At 45.0% G+C, this 17122-nt stretch overlaps 1 protein-coding gene across 1 annotated transcript in view; it reads right to left on the bottom strand.

Annotated features, from left to right (window-relative positions):
- Positions 1–15596, bottom strand: part of SCNN1A (sodium channel epithelial 1 subunit alpha) — a 125690-nt gene extending 110094 nt beyond the window's left edge. Inside the window, exon 1 of the mRNA XM_086932878.1 lies at positions 15451–15596. The gene's annotated coding sequence lies outside the window, so the exon portion shown is untranslated. The remainder of the gene's footprint in view (positions 1–15450) is intronic.
- Between the last annotated feature and the right edge of the window lie 1526 nt (positions 15597–17122).

Raw genomic sequence — 17122 nt, forward strand, 5'->3', positions numbered from 1 at the left:
AAATCCCTTTGCACTGTATATTCCTTCGCTCATTGAGCACTCTTCACAAAAAGTCACCATATTGCAATTTTTCTGACAGTCCTATCATGCATTGTATGTTCTCTTTGAATGAAGTAAATCAGATACAAAATGAATGAATTCTGTTATAAATTACACAATATAAGAATTTGATTTAACTACTTTGTAATTTGAGCATTCATTTCTCAAGTTAGGTGTGCATCAGAGAGTACTTGTTCTTGATTGCATTTATCAGCATTAACAAAGTAATGTGTCTTACCCAACTAAGCCCAACTTGGGACATATTGTAATATGTCTCAGGGCTTTATTTGTGTGTCACTGACTTTCTTATTTTTCCCACACAAGGCACCAGATTTCTAGTTTGTAGGCCTGAATCTTTAAAAAAAAAGGCACACTTACTCCATATAATCTGACTCTTAAAACATGTGTGTACTGGTGGAGTCCCCGTGGCACAGATCTTTGTGACATGTCTCTTGTTTAAGCCTGGCAATAGCCAACACCTTTCTGATTTTACTAAAATTGTTCGAATACTACTTATAGGTGCTTTCAGCCAGCTCTCTTGATCCTTTGATTCGTTTTCGTGTCATTCACTCTTCCCTTCTAACCACTATATTCATTCAGCATGGGGCAGAGGTTCTGACCACCTCAGCCATTGACTACCATCACTGAGTGACAGCAGTCTGCTCTTTTAAAAGGAGAACTACACACCAAGTATCTCCTTTCAGTGCCACAGGCTTCTATGGCAATGTGTGTTTTTTGAGACCAAACAGTATTTCTACTTTTAACCGGTTATTCTTTTTTTATATGGGTGGGAGCCAGTCAGCTCCCCAAACAAGAATGATTCACAGTAATCATGGCAAAACAAAACAGGCATTGATAAAGCCAATTGGATGCTTCCCATGCCACACTTACTGACTTTGCCAATGCTTTTCTTCTGCATTTCACCTTTCATTTTCCGTCTGCTATAATCTATTGCCATTCGGTTGTGTTCATTCTCCCTTGTTCTGCATTCCTGGTCATGAACAATAGTTGCTGTTCTTTAGAACAAAGCAGTCATTCTACATAGCTTCCTCTTTGAAACTGCAAGGATGACTCAAGAGTGTAATGTCACAGATATTAGTGATATATCTTGGGTTTTGAAGGAACTGTGCTGGGCCACTATTGGAAAGTGAACCTTGACAGTAACAAGCACAGTGTTCACCAGTGGACTACTTGCAAACCCCATGAGTTTGTGCATCAGCACAATTTGTGGAATGATACAGGCGCAGGTCAGTAGAACTCGCTTTGAAATTGTCTTTTTGTTCAGGATTAAGGCTCCCTGTTTTCCGTTTTTACTGATTTATACAGATAAATGCAGACAGAAAACCTTTTTTAGGTCGAGCAGACCTACCCTCAATGCGTGAGCATTGACGGTGTCTGCTTCAGACCTATTGTGGCCCGTTAGTGAGAATGCTGGGGAATGAGGACACCAATCTGTTACGAGCTCGCAGTTTTCCCCGCGGGAGCGCGCGTCTGACCCGCGCTTGCGCAGATCAACTCACAGCCCCTGCTCGCACACAGCCAGCCCCCACCCCTCTGCATGCACGCATACACAGGCGCGCGTGCGCACACACACACACACACACACACACAGGCGCGCGCATGCACACGCAGGCATACGACACACATACAGGCTCAATCACACACAGTCACGCACGCGCGCGCACACACACACTCCCCCCCTCCCCTCCCAGGCATACACACAGGCACGCACGCACTTCACTTCAGCCCTGGGCCCCACTCACCGACTGCGCTCTTCCGGCGGGCTCCTCACGGCGCGGCGCGGCTCGTCTCCTCTTCTCAATCGGGCTCGCGGACCTCGGGAGGCGGGACTTCCGGTCGGCCGCGACCTGATTCGCCGGCCGGCCAAGAGCTTCCGGGTCGCCGCGGGCAGCGCGGCGGCACTCCGTAATATGAACTTGTTAATATTTGTAATTGTTCTAAAAGGAGTTTATTATTGTTTTATTAATAAAATGTAACATTTTCACATATAATTGGGCTCAGTCGTTCAGTCTGTGCACGACTGAGGTTTGAATAAGAGTGTTTATTGCGCCAGGTATTTCAAGTGTCACGGGGAGACAACACTGATTTTTTTTGCAATTAACCCTGTCCCCTTCGTTTGTAAGGATACCCCTCACATTTTGTGAACAGTACCTGGGAGAAATAAGACTACCTGTGGCTGCACCGTACCCCTCGGGTTGAGAAGGGGTCTGAACTCGACCAGCACCTCACATACTGCACGTGACTGCACTGTGACGGGGGGTTGGGTGGGGGTGCAGGGTTATCTGTAACTGCATATCAGATGATTTGGACTCCGTTCCACCTTGAGGCACGAGGACTCTGCCAAGAAGTAAAACACTTGGTGTAAAACTGGCACTCAGGTTTGCATACACTTTATAAAGAGAATCACATATCCCACTTCCACCCCAAAATACCGGATTTCTTTCCCAGAGGCAGTTCTCAGAGATGACCTGTTTCTTTCTTGCAGTTTTACCCAGCGCGGGCGCGACCCGGTGATATTGGAGCGCTTTACAGCAGCACCAGTTACGTTACATACACAAGGTCACATTCATGTTTTTGTGCCCAGCGGGATTAAGGGATTTGAAGAGATGTTGAGCCGACGCCGAGCCTCGAACCTGGTTCCCTAGTTCCAAAGTTGGAAGGGCTGACCATAACGCCACATCCTCCCCATTAACCCCATTCGTTAATGCCACTTCTTCCTACGCACAGCGTGGTCGGCGCCGAAGGAGCTGTTTGTCATCAGGAGCTGTCTGCCGACTGTTAAATCTCCTGTGCTGTGTATCACGGCAAAGAGGGTACACACATACATACATATCCTGTTGTGTACGGCAACGCACACAGGCGCCACTCACTTCTCTGTTGCTTACCACGTGAAGCGCGGTAGGCTGCTGAGTTTTGTTCCGGCCAGCTACCTCACATATAACGTTGATGTGTGGGTCACGCCGCGGCCTCGCAGAATATACAATACTGCCTCCCATTACCCGGAGCAACGAGCAGCGGCCTGTGTGCCACCCCCCTCAGTGACACAAAGGCCCGGGCTTCGGACGCACTGATTGCCATCAGCCCTAGCGCCTCGACTACAGCGGTCTCCTGCCTGCAGTACCCAGCCGGACCGCAGGGCGCTCCTGTGCTGTCTGTCATCAGAGCTAGTCACGCCGGGAGAGTCGGATCGGAGGGGCCGGGTCGATGTCAGGCGGTACTGCACCTCACGGGCATAGAAGGAATATCCGCTGCACCCGAAGAGAGGCCTCGAGAGTGCGCGGCCAGCGAAGGGGATTGGGGCCGTTTCACTCTTATCCTCGAAGTTGGGTTCTTTTCATTGTACCTCCTCCGGGTTCATTGTTCGAGCTCCATCAGTGCTGTCTGTTCTGGCGCAGACAGGGCTCTTCTGGTATTGTGACCTCCCTCGACAGCATGGGCGAGGGCACGCCCTTCACACACGGAAGTTCATGCACGTGCGACACGCACCGAGAAGAAAGGGCTTGTAAGTACACACAATTCTAAAGAGCAAACATCGAATTATGTGTGCCAGAACGAAGGTGTTCCCTGCAAACTCCCGCTCCTAGCGTACCACTTAGCGCTCACGAGACAGCCTTGTCTAGGCGCTTTACATAACGGGAGTTACTGATACATAATTAAATGGCACTCAATCGATCGACACAAATCGGGTGAAAGGCGGCGTGCGGCCTACTACTCACAGCAGATGTCAGCGGCGTGCGACGGAGGCCGCTTGCCATAAATGTCACTTCGGTAACCACCTAACTTTTGCAAGACTACAGAACAAAACAAGCATTGGCAAAGCCAACAGGGTGTGCCTTTGAGACCTACCAATGCTTTTGTTAATGCTTTACAGAATGGGCATTGCAGACTTGCCATAAACTTGTAGTCATTCTGTATAGTGTGGCAAAAAATAATTTTTAAAAAGTTCTAATACACATTTTCAATTGTGCTTTAAAAAAAATATATTTAGCCATGCAATCCCCATCCTCTCTCGAATCCCAGCCCCCCCCCCCCATGCTCCATCCTCACACCCACTACTCAAACATACAGTTCAGTGAGTTGGGGGGGGAACAAGGCAAAGCAGATGGAACAATTGCCACAGGAAAGAGGGGGAAGATAAGAGCATAGACACAGCAGTTCATGGCTTGTCCCGCGGCTCTTGAGTATTTACAATGTGAGGACCCCTGGGCTGACGCATTGGTTCTATGCTACCCTCTAGTGCTCACAAAATACAAAACATGTTGCATTACAAATGCTATAGGTGTCACATTTGCAAACGGTAAAAGTATTGGCATTGTAAATGACAAAACTAATTATTTGGCTATTTTCAAAACAAACACATAAATAAAAAAAATGTCATTTACAATACCAATAGCTCAAACTTTCCTAATGCGAGACCTATTGCATTGCAAATGCTTGTTTTTGTCTGTGTTTATTTTCCAATGTGGATAAAAACGGAAAGTGGGTGCTTTTTGAGCGATTCTAAATACACGTGGCCTATATCTGTGTGGATTGATAGGTAAGGGGGATAAAAAGAAAGGAATTTTGGTAAAGAGGCTTAACCACATGGCTGCTGGGCGTTTTCCCCCCCAGTGCTGGAAATTGCTCCTAGGCTGTATTCATGACGAGCTCAGCTCGTCATCAGCACAGCTCAACCGTGCATCATGACGAGCTGAGCTCGTCACCAGCATCGAAAGGGTTAAACAGCAACAGCTATGCACAAGGCTCATTCTGAAATGTGCATATTTTCATATCAGTGCATTGATTTATCTTCTGCGGGTGTTCAGATCACTGAAACCAGGAAGGCATTTAGGCATGGCTGCATGTTTATTGGTTAAATAAGTGTGGAAATACACCAGTTTCAGCTTTACTTTTTTCACAAAACCCATAATAAATATGGATAAATACAGATAAAAGTTGACAAAAAATAAATATGGAAAAATAGATGAAAATGAAAAATAATAATAATAATAATAATAAATAACACCGGGAGCCCTATTCATGATGGCTGCCGACAGTTTCTCCCTGGAATGCTTTTTCAATGCTTGATAAGAATACATAATCGGATCACAAAATATGAAGTGGTGAAGACATGATTTTAATCATAAGCGTTTATCATGACTTCAATGAGCATAAAGATTAAATCATCCACAAAAATGAGGATAATTTGTTAGTGTTACAAGTTTGTGAACAAATAGTGCCAAACAACAGAAGATTTTGAAATCAATAAATTCAATGTATTGGTCCAATATAATCAAATGATGGGAGGTAATTGTGGCAAGGTGTTAATCAATACTTAGAAGCATCAGTGAATACATATACTTGTAGAAAGAAACAACCAATGACAGTAATGTGAATAGTAATCAAGTCAAGTCAAGTCAAAAGATCTTTATTCGGAATAAAAAACATCCATAAAAGTACAAACAAAATACATTTTAAAAACATTCAATTCAATAGTTACAATTGGAGAATAGTCCAAGGACAAACGAGCATAATCAAAATCCATTTACAATTTCACAACCATACAAAATTTGTCCCTTCATGATGATAGATTTTTGAGTTTTTAAAAGAAGAGAATATTTTACAGCACTGTTTAAAAGATGCTGTTTAAAAACACTGTTAAAAACACAATTTTAAAACCATGGTTAAAAAGGATGGGCATCACATTGTCATAATTTTATCTATATACAGATGAAATTTTTTTTGTATTACAAAAAGATAAAACAGGTAGATGAAAAATTCTCTAAAAAATGCAAAATAGAAAGTGCAGTGTGCGATAGTTATACCTCAATGTTAAGAGTGATTCTCGATCTAACAGCAGCTTTGAGAAAACAACTCATCCTAAAAATGACTTCATCTGATCCCAATACCAGAAAGGACCGAAGTGCCAATTTAAAATTAGTCAATCCGTTTTTCCTACAATAGGGCATAAGGTAATGTGCAGTGAGTTTTTTATAAAAACCACAAAAGAACAAGAAATGCATAAGACTTTGCTTCATGTCAGGGTTACAAGGGCAGTTTAAGGTTTCGAGGTATTTGTTATATCCCAGCGGGAAGTTCAGTAGATTAACTATACTCCCATCTCGGAAACGAAACAGTAAACCCCTTACCCATCTACCAAGATGCAAACACAGATATCTGTACGGTGGGCCAGGTTTTTTGGTGTGTGGTTCAGAGTAGGCCAAATATTTTACAACCGTGCATCTAGTCAGGTTCTTTCTATCACGCTCTTCGCTATATAAGTCATACAATGCCCTTAAAATGATGGTCTTATGGGAGCGATTTATTAGGTTTGGTGATGTAAACAGAGAAACCAAACCCACACTTGCAAGGCACTCTTTTACTGCTTTCAGCCATGGTATATGGTGTCCCCTGTCACACTTTAGGCAGTCCAAAATAATTTCACGGGTCAGGGTAGCAGCCGTGTTGTTCCATATCTTTATCCAGAATAATGCTGGTCTGGATCTCACAAAATCCTCTATGTAAGGAATATTTAATTCGTTATGGCATACATAGTTAGGAGAACAGATAACCCCCCCCAATACCTTACGACAAAATCTATTTTCTTCTATTTGAATATGGGAGCAGTTGGTATAGCCCCAAACCTCAGCGCCGTAAGTGCCGGTTGGCATACATTGGGATTGATATATCTTAACCAGGGGAGTTATTACATCAGCTTGGTTGGGTTGTCTCAAGGAGGTTACACAGTTAATGGCCTTGCCCAACTTATTCCTGGCATAAGAAACATGTGCATGCCACGTACCACTGTTTGAAAATAGCAGCCCTAGATAGGGAAAAGTGCTGGTGCTTTTTAAAACATTTGACCCTGAAATGATCTGGGGGATTTTATGATTTTTTGGACCACAACTCATGATCAATGATTTTTTTAAATTAGTTGTTAGGCCTAAATCGGCCATAAAAAGGACAAAACCTGAGATTAAAATACGGAGTGCCTTGGGAGTGCGGCCCATCAGGACCGCATCGTCTGCATAAAGGAGGGTGGGTATAGGGACTCCATTGATATAGGGCACATCACTAGTTAGGGTGCTCAGAGAGCCGCTTAGCTTATTGATATACAAGATAAACAGAAGAGGGGCCAGCACACACCCTTGTCTGACCCCCCTACCAATGCTAATATCATCAGAGACTTCACCCATTTGATTCACACGTACACATGCTTTGAGGTCACGATGTAAAAAAGCTAAAAAATGTACCAAATGGTCATCTAAGCCGTATTCAAGAAGGGTAGACCAGAGGCGGGAGCGGTTAACGAAATCAAAAGCCGAGCTCAAATCCATAAAACCAAAATATAAAGGAGATTTCTTAGCGATGTTATATTTTGCCATGATCAGGTTCAAATTCGAGCATTGTTCCACAGTTCCGACACTACTACGGAACCCAAGCTGGCTAGGGTGTAGGATGTTATTCTCATCAGTCCAAGTTCTTATCCTTTTAAATATGATCCGTCCCAAAACTTTCAAGGTGTTATCTATTAAGGAAATTGGGCGGTAACACCCAGGATCCAGCCTGTCACCCTTTTTAAAAATGGGAACAATAATGCTACGTGACCATGTTTCCGGGATCTGCCAGTCAGTTAAATTGTTAAAAACATTGCATAGCAATGGGGCCCAAAAGTCGGGCTCACATTTTAACTGGTCTATAGAGAGCCCATCGGATCCGGGCGCTTTATTCCCGGCGCTTTCTAAAATAGCATCAAATACCTCAGATGTGGAAATAGACATTGGGTGTAGAGAGGGTAACAACAAAGGAGGATTATCTGGTGTTGCATAGATTTTACCAAAATGTGCTACCCAGGTAGGACCAGTAATGTTACAATTGATTTCGGTCAAATTAGAACCAATTGATCTTATTTCCTTTACCTCCTTCCAGAACCCAGTGGTATCTTTCAGGTCAGCAGATTGTGCCAGGGAATCCCAGTGGGTTTTAAGTAATTCATTTGATCTGGTGCGTAAGGCATGCTTGTACTCTGCTCTGAGCAGCCTTACTCATGGTATATCCCTCGGTTCAACTTTTAAGGCAGCTCTAAGCATCCTATTTGCTTTGGAGCATGGGGCATCAAACCATCTAGGCGTTTCCTCAGCCTTACTAGAGGCTGGTCTGGAAAATTCACCTTTAATTACGGTACAGAGTTCAGAAAATGATTTAATCACATTAACCCCATGGTCCTCAGTGGTAAGACAATCTTTGATCAAAATTGGGTATTTTTTACAAATTCCTGCCAGGATTCCCTTATTGTCTGCTCCCTTCCAGATTACCCTCAACTTGTCTGTCGAGACTTCCAGACCCCTTGCGCCTATTTCATGTCTTGGGCGCTTACCCTTCGGCAATGATAAACGGATGGCAATTGGGTAATGATCGCTGTGAATTTCACACACTACTTCTGCCCTTATTAATGCCTTTGCAACGGCGTGTGAAACGAAAACATAATCGATTGTTGTACCACCCCCATGTCCAATAAAGGTGGGAAATGGGGATGCGTGGTTTTCCATACCTGCATGTTCCATGCAATTAACAAGTTCACTAGTAGCAAGAAAATCTAACAGTTCTATACCTCTTTTACATGGGGGATTTCTTGGGTGTACGTGTGCATTAAAATCCCCCCTAAACAAATGCCATCAAATTTCCCATGTACCTGTCCATCCATAATTTCATTAATAAAATCAAATAAGAGAATAAAATTTGGGTTGGGTTGGGACAAAAAATCATTGTTATAGAAGTTGATTAAACACAGTTTTATCCTCTGGGTATATGAGAGTGCCATGAAACTAGGACAATTTGTTTGTAGTTCGTCAATTTTAGCTTCAGCAGAAATTTTTATCCAAATGGACAATCCACCACTAGGACGACCAGCCAGAGGGACCGGAACAGTCCTGTTGTGGCAACTGTACCCCTCAAGCAATAGGTCCTCAACACACCAAGTTTCTTGAAACATTAATATGTCATAACAATTGACACAGTCCCTCCATGAAGAAATTCCCATCTTGGACTTCAGGCCCGCAATATTCCAACTGAGAATTGTTAGGTTATTGTTTTTATTATTCCTCAAACAAGGACCCTGGTTAGTTCTTGAGGCGGATTTAGTTGTAACATGCCCCTGTTGATCGCATAGTGTACTAGATGGAGAGATCTCCAGTGTTAACGGGGCCGCCTCTAGGGGTGATTCCACTAACTGGATTGCCTCAAAGCACACGGAAAGTAATTCGGTGCTTTCAGAGGGCAGTCAGTCCAATGTGTCCAGGTCCTGGAATATTCCAAACCTATTCTGTAATGGAAAAACTGGAGGGGGTTGCATCATCTTGTGGGGAGGACGGTAAAAATATTTTAATGGTAGAGGGGTCACCACAGTAGATGGGCCGTGTCGACCAGGGTTGTAGTTCAACAGGAATTTTGCAGTGCCCGGGTTTCTAAAGTTAATTACAATACAGTCTCCATTGATGTTTTTGTAAAGGGGACCGACCCAGGTTACTCGCCGCGTGGTTATGATCTCTTTTGAAATATCATAACCCACTCCCTTGTGCTTTGTTAACCAGTCTATACACTTGTTGTGCAGTTGAACCCATGATTCTCCTTGACCTTCCTTGAGCGGTGGGATACCAGCCAGAACTAGAACATACGGACAAGCCTCAGGTGGAAGATGTAGGGCCGGACCCTGATGTTTGATAGGCCTGTTGTCCTCATGCGTGGTCTTTTTGTCGTGCTGGCTGGGGTTAACAGGACCCTTCTGTGCTAAGGTGGTCTGCTTCGCTGTGTTACTCTTTTTAATAGAATTAATTGATGATCCGCTTGCAGCGTTAGCGGAGACAGAAGGTTTGGATGAAGTAACATGTCCATGTGTAGGATTGCATGGGAGTAAGGGGGTGTTGGTTTGATGGTCAGGCGGATCACTGCCTGTTGTGCCCTTACTTTTAGTCACCTTAGGTGTAACAGACTGTGTTGGGTTAGTAATGGCTTGTTGTTCCACTGCCCTGATGTTACCATGGTCGCCAGTAGTGGGGACACGAGTAGTGGATTCAAGATCTTTTAGCAGACGTTCTACTCTCATTTTGTCCAAGTTCGCTATACCTTTTCTCTTTGCATCCTCGTTTTTAATTATATTCTCCAATTTGTCAAGTCTTTTAAAAATATTATTAAATTGTTTGATCATTTGACCTTCCAAATTTTTAAAAATGGTATCTGCAATGGTCTCAATAAGGTTCCCCTCTGACTTGGAATAGTGACTAGGTTTGTCAGTTCCGTAGGGGGATTCAGTCTGGGTGGAAATAGATATGTAATTTGACCCGTCGTTATTTATAACGACGACATCACCCAGATGCGGTTGTTCCTGTGTAGGTACAATATGTTGGACCAGCTTCTGTCTCTTCCCCTTATTCCACATACTTTGTGGGGTTGGTTGGTTAACAGTCCTTAGTGGCTGCTTCCGTTTGTTGTGGGTTATTTTAGCAGGGCCCCTCTTTCTCTTGGCTACAACTTTATCAGATACCTTGTTAGCAGCCTCTGTAGATGTTATTACTGAGGCATGGCCAAGAGCCACTTCTGGTGCTATGTACGTGACAGTGTCATCATCGTCTAAGACAATTGGTACATCAACAACGGGATGTGTGGGTTTTACAATAGTTATTTCAGGGTTTATATGGGTATTGCCATTGAGACTGCTTGTGGCATGTAGTTGATTAATACTCATTGGACCCATAGAAAATCTCCTTTCAGTCTCAACAATCTCGTTGAATGCAGTGTCTATCAATGCCTCGAACGACGTTAGCAGTGTTACAGGGGACTCTGCGTCCTGGATAAGGATGTCAACATTATTACTTGTGGCGGTACAATCAGCCATTGTAGAAAACCTATTGGGAGACTAACCTTATTGAGAAGTGTTGGTGGGGTGGCCCGCCCGACCACTGGTGACCTCTGAGGGCCTCAGAGGGCCCGCCCTTTGCCCGGGCTTCGCCCCGGGCGTCCCGCGATGCGGGGCTCTCCTTCCTTTGAAGGGCTCTGGCGCCCCCACGCAGCGCGACCCGCGTCACTGCAGACGCGCCGCCGCGAGGCCTGCCGGGATTTGTGGTCTCCCGGAGCGGCTGCGCTGAGTCCGGTGTCCAGGGACTCTTGGCGGTGGCTGGCTGCTGCTGCTGCTGGCCGCCCTCTGACTCGTGGCGGTGGCGGCAAAATCGGCGATTTCAGGTGAGTTTTGGTTCCCCCCGCTCTGCCGGGCTCTCCTTCCTTTGAAGGGCTCTGGCGCCCCCACGCAGCGCGACCCGCGTCACTGCAGACGCGCCGCCGCGAGACCTGCCGGGATTTGTGGTCTCCCGGAGCGGCTGCGCGGAGTCCGGTGTCCAGGGACTCTTGGCGGTGGCTGGCTGCTGCTGCTGCTGGCTGCCCTCTGACTCGTGGCGGTGGCGGCAAAATCGGCGATTTCAGGTGAGTTTTGGTGTGAATAGTAATAGTAAGGGTGCAATAGCTTTGTTGTGTTCTGTGGATATGATAAAGGAAGCAAGTGAGAGCTGGGGAGATAGTGGAAGACAGCATGAAGGAAACTACCAGGGTGTGGGGGGCATTCATTTTTATTTTTAAACTTTGGGAGTTTGATGTTGGCAACAACAACAAAATAATTAAAAGTTAGACGGCTGGCCATCATGGTGGATTCTATCTACATTTGAGATGGTTCAATTCATCTGAGCCTTGGAACATGTCAGGGTGCTGCAAGAGTACCAGTTCCAAAAATGTTTGTGACATGCTAGTCGGTTTGTCGCATGTTCTGGTACCTTCCCTGCTCTTGGAAACTAGCTGGCACAATGTGGAAGATTCCTGCCATTTAAAAGTAAACCTGGCCTAGGAACAGGCCAGGGTACTGTGAAACTACCTGTGCTAAATATATTTGACGCATGACTCCGAGTAGTCAGGAAGGACTTTCACATTTCCTACTCATGTAATGTGCAAACATCACATTATATGCTGCTTCATATATTTATGGAAGATGGGTGTCATTCTGTGTTAATCATCTGTTAATCCTGGTCTTTGAATATGCCAGGGACCGGGCGGAGTACTTGTGTCAAAAGGTGTGTGCTAAAGGTCTCAGAAGTGTGCCTGCATTTCACCAATATAACCCTTCAACTTAATTATGTTGCTATAAAATGTCAGTCATGTTAATGAACATATCACTCTATAAACATGCCATTGTGTAGTACCTTTGCCAGAGATCTTTGTGAACCATCAGAAGTTTTGTTTCTGTGCCAGTTCCATCATAAATCAGTAAACTTTGCACATTCCAGTGAATGTCAAGTCCTCGGATACGCCCTTCCCAGTACACATTTGCTTGGTTTGTGAAGTGCCAGAGTCTAAATGGGCAACAACCTTTACAGCGCAGTCATTACATCACCCTGGGGATCTGGGTTCGAGTCTCGGTAATGATGCCAAAACCTCCTGTGATTCAGGGCAAATCTCCCCGTGCCTAAAATGAATTTGCGTCCTCATGTTACGTAACTGGTGTTATGTAAAGCGCCCTTATACCAGATTTGGTTAGGGTCTAGTTCGCGCTATATAAACTCTGCAACAAAAAAAATGCTATTACGTCGCATGTCATTACAGCGCAATATACGGTAAGTATTGGGGAATAGGAATTTTTACCCCTCCCCTATCCAACATTTACCCTACTGTTGCACTCACTGGAGTGGGAATAGTAATGTTTACCCCTACACTATCCAACACTTACCCTACTGTTGTCCTAACAGTAATATGTGTTGTAATGGAATGCGTTGTAAATGTAGTTTCTAAAAATGCGTTGTGATGGCATGCGATGTAAAATCATGCATGGTAATGGATATTGCGATGTAAAAACTGCGTTGTAAAGGCATGCATTGTAAATGATTGCGTTGTATCATCATAAATCTGTCTAAATAAGGTGGACAGGCCTTTTCCATCCATGCCCCCAGGATCTGGAACAACATCCTTGTATCATCGTCGAATTACGATGCATTAACCGTCCATAACCCAGTTAAGACTCCTATTACTCTTCAACTTGTATTGTATTGTATTGCTATAGCACTTACTACCGCTGATGAGGCATCGAAGCACTTTTCGGCGAGTAGCATGCTACTCCAGAACCCAAAGAGGATTAGTATAGAGAAAGAAGAGTTAATTTTGAGCAATGGAGAGTGGGAGTCTAAATTGTATTGAATAGGATTAAAAAAATATAATAAAAAAACACGGCGGGAAGAGAGATTTCATTCCCAATGCAATTGTCTTTCTTTTCTGCGTGAGATTTGGAAAATCTGCCTTTTCAGAACTATCCTTCTCTTTCTCAACATGTTCAACACTTCTCTGGGACTACCCGGGCCAATGAGCTTTGTGTTTAGGCTTTGCATGTCTGACTTTGCTTTACTTCTCAATTTAGTGTATCAAGTTGCTAATCTGTCTAGTCTTGTCCTGGGCCATAGCTGTCACTCTACACAACACAGCGCCCCTGCTATATAATCCTATTCTTAAACAAAGACGAGGCGCAGCGGCGCCAGTGCGCCTTGCTGTCTCTTTGTCATCATTTAGTTTCACTCCCTTTGTCTTCTAGAAAGTGCTGCATTTCAATTGTATATGGTTGGTCACCTAAAAGAGGCGCCAGTCTGTTGAATACGGCAGTCACTGAATGTCATTCGAATCGGAGACCATGCCAGCAGGGTTGGATTGGGATCAAAAACCGTCGGGGGCACACCAAAAAAAAGGGGGGCCACCTTTGAGTATTGCCTTTCCGCAAAACACTGCTTCAGCGAAGTTTTATGAGAAGAAAGGGGGTCGGGCATGTTTTATTAACTTCACTTAGATAAAAAAAAAAAATGCACAGATTAGTTCACACTGCTGAGCCACACATGAATGCAAGCGAGACCACCTCTGCTCAGGCCCCCGCTCAATCAGCACACATTCATTGGACAGCGCCAAGAAACCGTCCGGTGTAAGTTGCGCTATATAAGTCTTTTTTACATTACATTACATTACATTACATTACAGCCCAGTGACAGAAAGAGAGTGATACCTCCTCCCATCTGCCTCTAGAAAGCTCACTCAGGCACCCACTGGGCTGCTGGAGGCATCCAAACAGCACAGGAAGTCCCCAGGTTGTCCAAAAAAGCAGCCCACAGCTAGAACTCGGATACCTGCCCTTTCGCCATTTCCCAAGTGCCCGTGTTACCAATCGTGCAGACGAAAGCCTGGGGCATGTCGGGCAAAGAGCTGCTTGGGAACACTCACTGGCACGCAGGGTCGCTGCGTGCCAGTGAGTGTTCCCAAGCAGCTCTTTGCCCGACATGCCCCAGGCTTTCGTCTGCACGTTACTTTCAATTCCCCGCCCATTGTTATGGATTCCATTGCTCTTTTGAGCAACATTTTTAAAGGAAAAATATATTTCCTTCTTCAAAATACATCCCTCATTCCATATGGTCTTACTCTTCCAATGTATTGGGGTGCCTGCTGCGTACCTGTGCCGAAGACTGTATACATCAGACTTCGCTCAGCACCCCAGCATCAGCTTCGTTTTATTGTGAAGGGTGAACTGTCTAAGCAAGCAGCAAAAAAATATCTTGGTCGCAAAATATTGAGGCACAAGTATCGCGAACCAAAACAAGGTAAATATAAATGGACCATACTTAATTCCACATCTATGTACTTTCAAGAGAGATAGATAGATCTTACATTTCTAAGCCAAGAGACCACCACAGAAGACGTGCCCCTTCCTCTGGTCCACACAGGTGCACTTGTTGAACTTGCTCAGCCTCTCCATACGCAGGGACATCTTAACGATTTTGGGGGCCCTGGGCCAAATGTATTCTGGGGGCCCCTGTTTGGAACAGCTGTGAATTTTTTAATCCAGTTGTAGCTCTTTCATGCCCTCTTTGTCCAGGTCACCGACTGTGCACAAGCGCTCTATTTCAAATTCTAAATAGGTTTACATCTGTTATTCGGGGATAGTGAGGCATGTTTTCAATATTGTAACTCAGCTGCAGCGCACCAATATGACTGCAAATAATCTCTGTGACGCCCTCCCATTTCTCGAACGTGAGGTCCTGTTTTGATCTAAAAGAAACTGTTTTATGGCTGTTGCATGAAACATAAACACTACGTTTGTCTGCAAAACTTTCACGTATCAGCCACATTAAAGGAAAACCCCTATTTAAAACAATGTGTTTAAGAATTATTCACAATGTCAACAGGGCAAGACTTTCTGCAGAACAGAGCTGGCTTTGTCAGGGGGGCCCTGGAAGGACCCACTTTGCTCATGCCTTAAAACATATCTGCCCGTGTGTGCCGCGCACACCTCATCCTTGTGGCCCTCAGCTCCCTCCCTCCCCGCTCTGTGAGGCCCCCCGAGCTCACCTGTCTCTCCTCCGAGGGGCTCCGGTGCCCTCTGCACCTGGCTCTCCCTGAGCCGCCTCTCTCTGCTCCTGCGGTGCGTTCTTTCTCCCTCCTCAGAATATTTCCCGTCCGTGCTCACCTGTTTGGGTTCAGACTGGTTGCATTCTGGTTTAAGCTGCCGGTGAACCCTAAAGCCAGCCCTCCTCTTCCTCCTCCTCCATCCCCGCCCATCCTTGTCCTCGCGCTCCGGGAACTCTGACGTCCTCTTCCACCACAATGGGCAGTGAAACCCCCTTCGATACCTGGGCCTGCCCACCCTCCGGCTCACCTGCTCACCCAGCATCACAATGCTTTACGGCGCAGCTAATTAATGACGGGCCAGCCGCTGCTGTATGGCACATGCAGGGACCCGTATTTAACAGCCTCCTAAGTATCACCAATTCACTTGACAAACCTTCACCTAGTTCTGAATTTAGTTAACGAATGGATTCCCGAGGCACTACGTTTAAATTGGGGGAGGGGGAATAAATACACAATTACCAGAACGAGAAAAAAAACAGCCAGCGAGTGAAGTAAGTACTCCGACAGGTCCTGAGCTGTCGGAACCCGCTTCTTAAGTTCCTGATACAAATGTAATCATGTATGGACAGATCTGTGATCATATCTAATATTCCACTTCTGCGGCTTCTAAGCACTATATACATGGCCCACTGGAATCATGCGATTCCCGGCCGTGGGTTTTAAAACATTTTTTTACCATAATTGTGGTGTTCAAGTATCTGCCACACAATCCATCCTCTGCCGCATAATGTGCAGATTTTAGCAACAAAAAGAGGCTGTGTTTCTTGCTAAAATGGATCAAAAGGTACTTAAAACGTGGTCCATGTTCGTGCGCAGTGGAGGCCCTTTCTCAAAGGTTAATTGGTCAGCTTTCAATTACTTATTTCTGTGCTTGGTTGTTAAACGTGTTCTAAAGAGCGGAAATCTTTGCCTAGACAATATTTCCATGTGTAATAATTACAAAGTAACGAAGTAATACCACCCAAAAAAGATACTGCATTTTTCAGCATAATTTTCCTCTTTTTGGCGCATCAGTTAGCAGCCGCGGTCGGTAGTGGGTGTACCTGCAGGGCGGTGATGTGGGGAGGGGCAGCGTGGGGGGTAGTAATGTATGGATTACGGACCTTTACAGGTATGTAAACATTTAAGTAAATAAAACGAACTTTGTTGCGTGCACTGCATCCCCAAATGCAATGCAGTGCGCGCAACGATATTCGTTTTATTTATTTAAATATTTACATACCTGTAAAGGTCCGTAATCCATACATTACTACCCCCCACCCTGCCCCTCCCCCTCCCCACGTCACCGCCCTGCAGGTACTACCGACCGCGGCTGTCAGTTAATCAACCCAGCCACATAATTTCGTCCGTCCCTACCGCATGATTCCACTGGTCCTGACTGTAGTTCTGCCAGGTGTAAGCGCTGTACGTAACAGGTGTTGCTATTACTCCTTTTTGGTCTACTTAGTTTACCCACCTTGGAACGACTGAAGGTTGCATTGGTCTTGCTAGGATTCGTATTACAAAACAATATTCACAAACATACGTGAGGTCTTGCTCCGCCTCGCCTATCTTTTTCTGTTCTGAATCCTGACTGCAGGGTGTCTACACATGTAAGTGTATGTTTTAGCAG

The sequence above is a fragment of the Lissotriton vulgaris genome, chromosome 7 (genome assembly GCF_964263255.1).
Source record: "Lissotriton vulgaris chromosome 7, aLisVul1.2, whole genome shotgun sequence".
NCBI classification, from domain to species: domain Eukaryota; kingdom Metazoa; phylum Chordata; class Amphibia; order Caudata; family Salamandridae; genus Lissotriton; species Lissotriton vulgaris.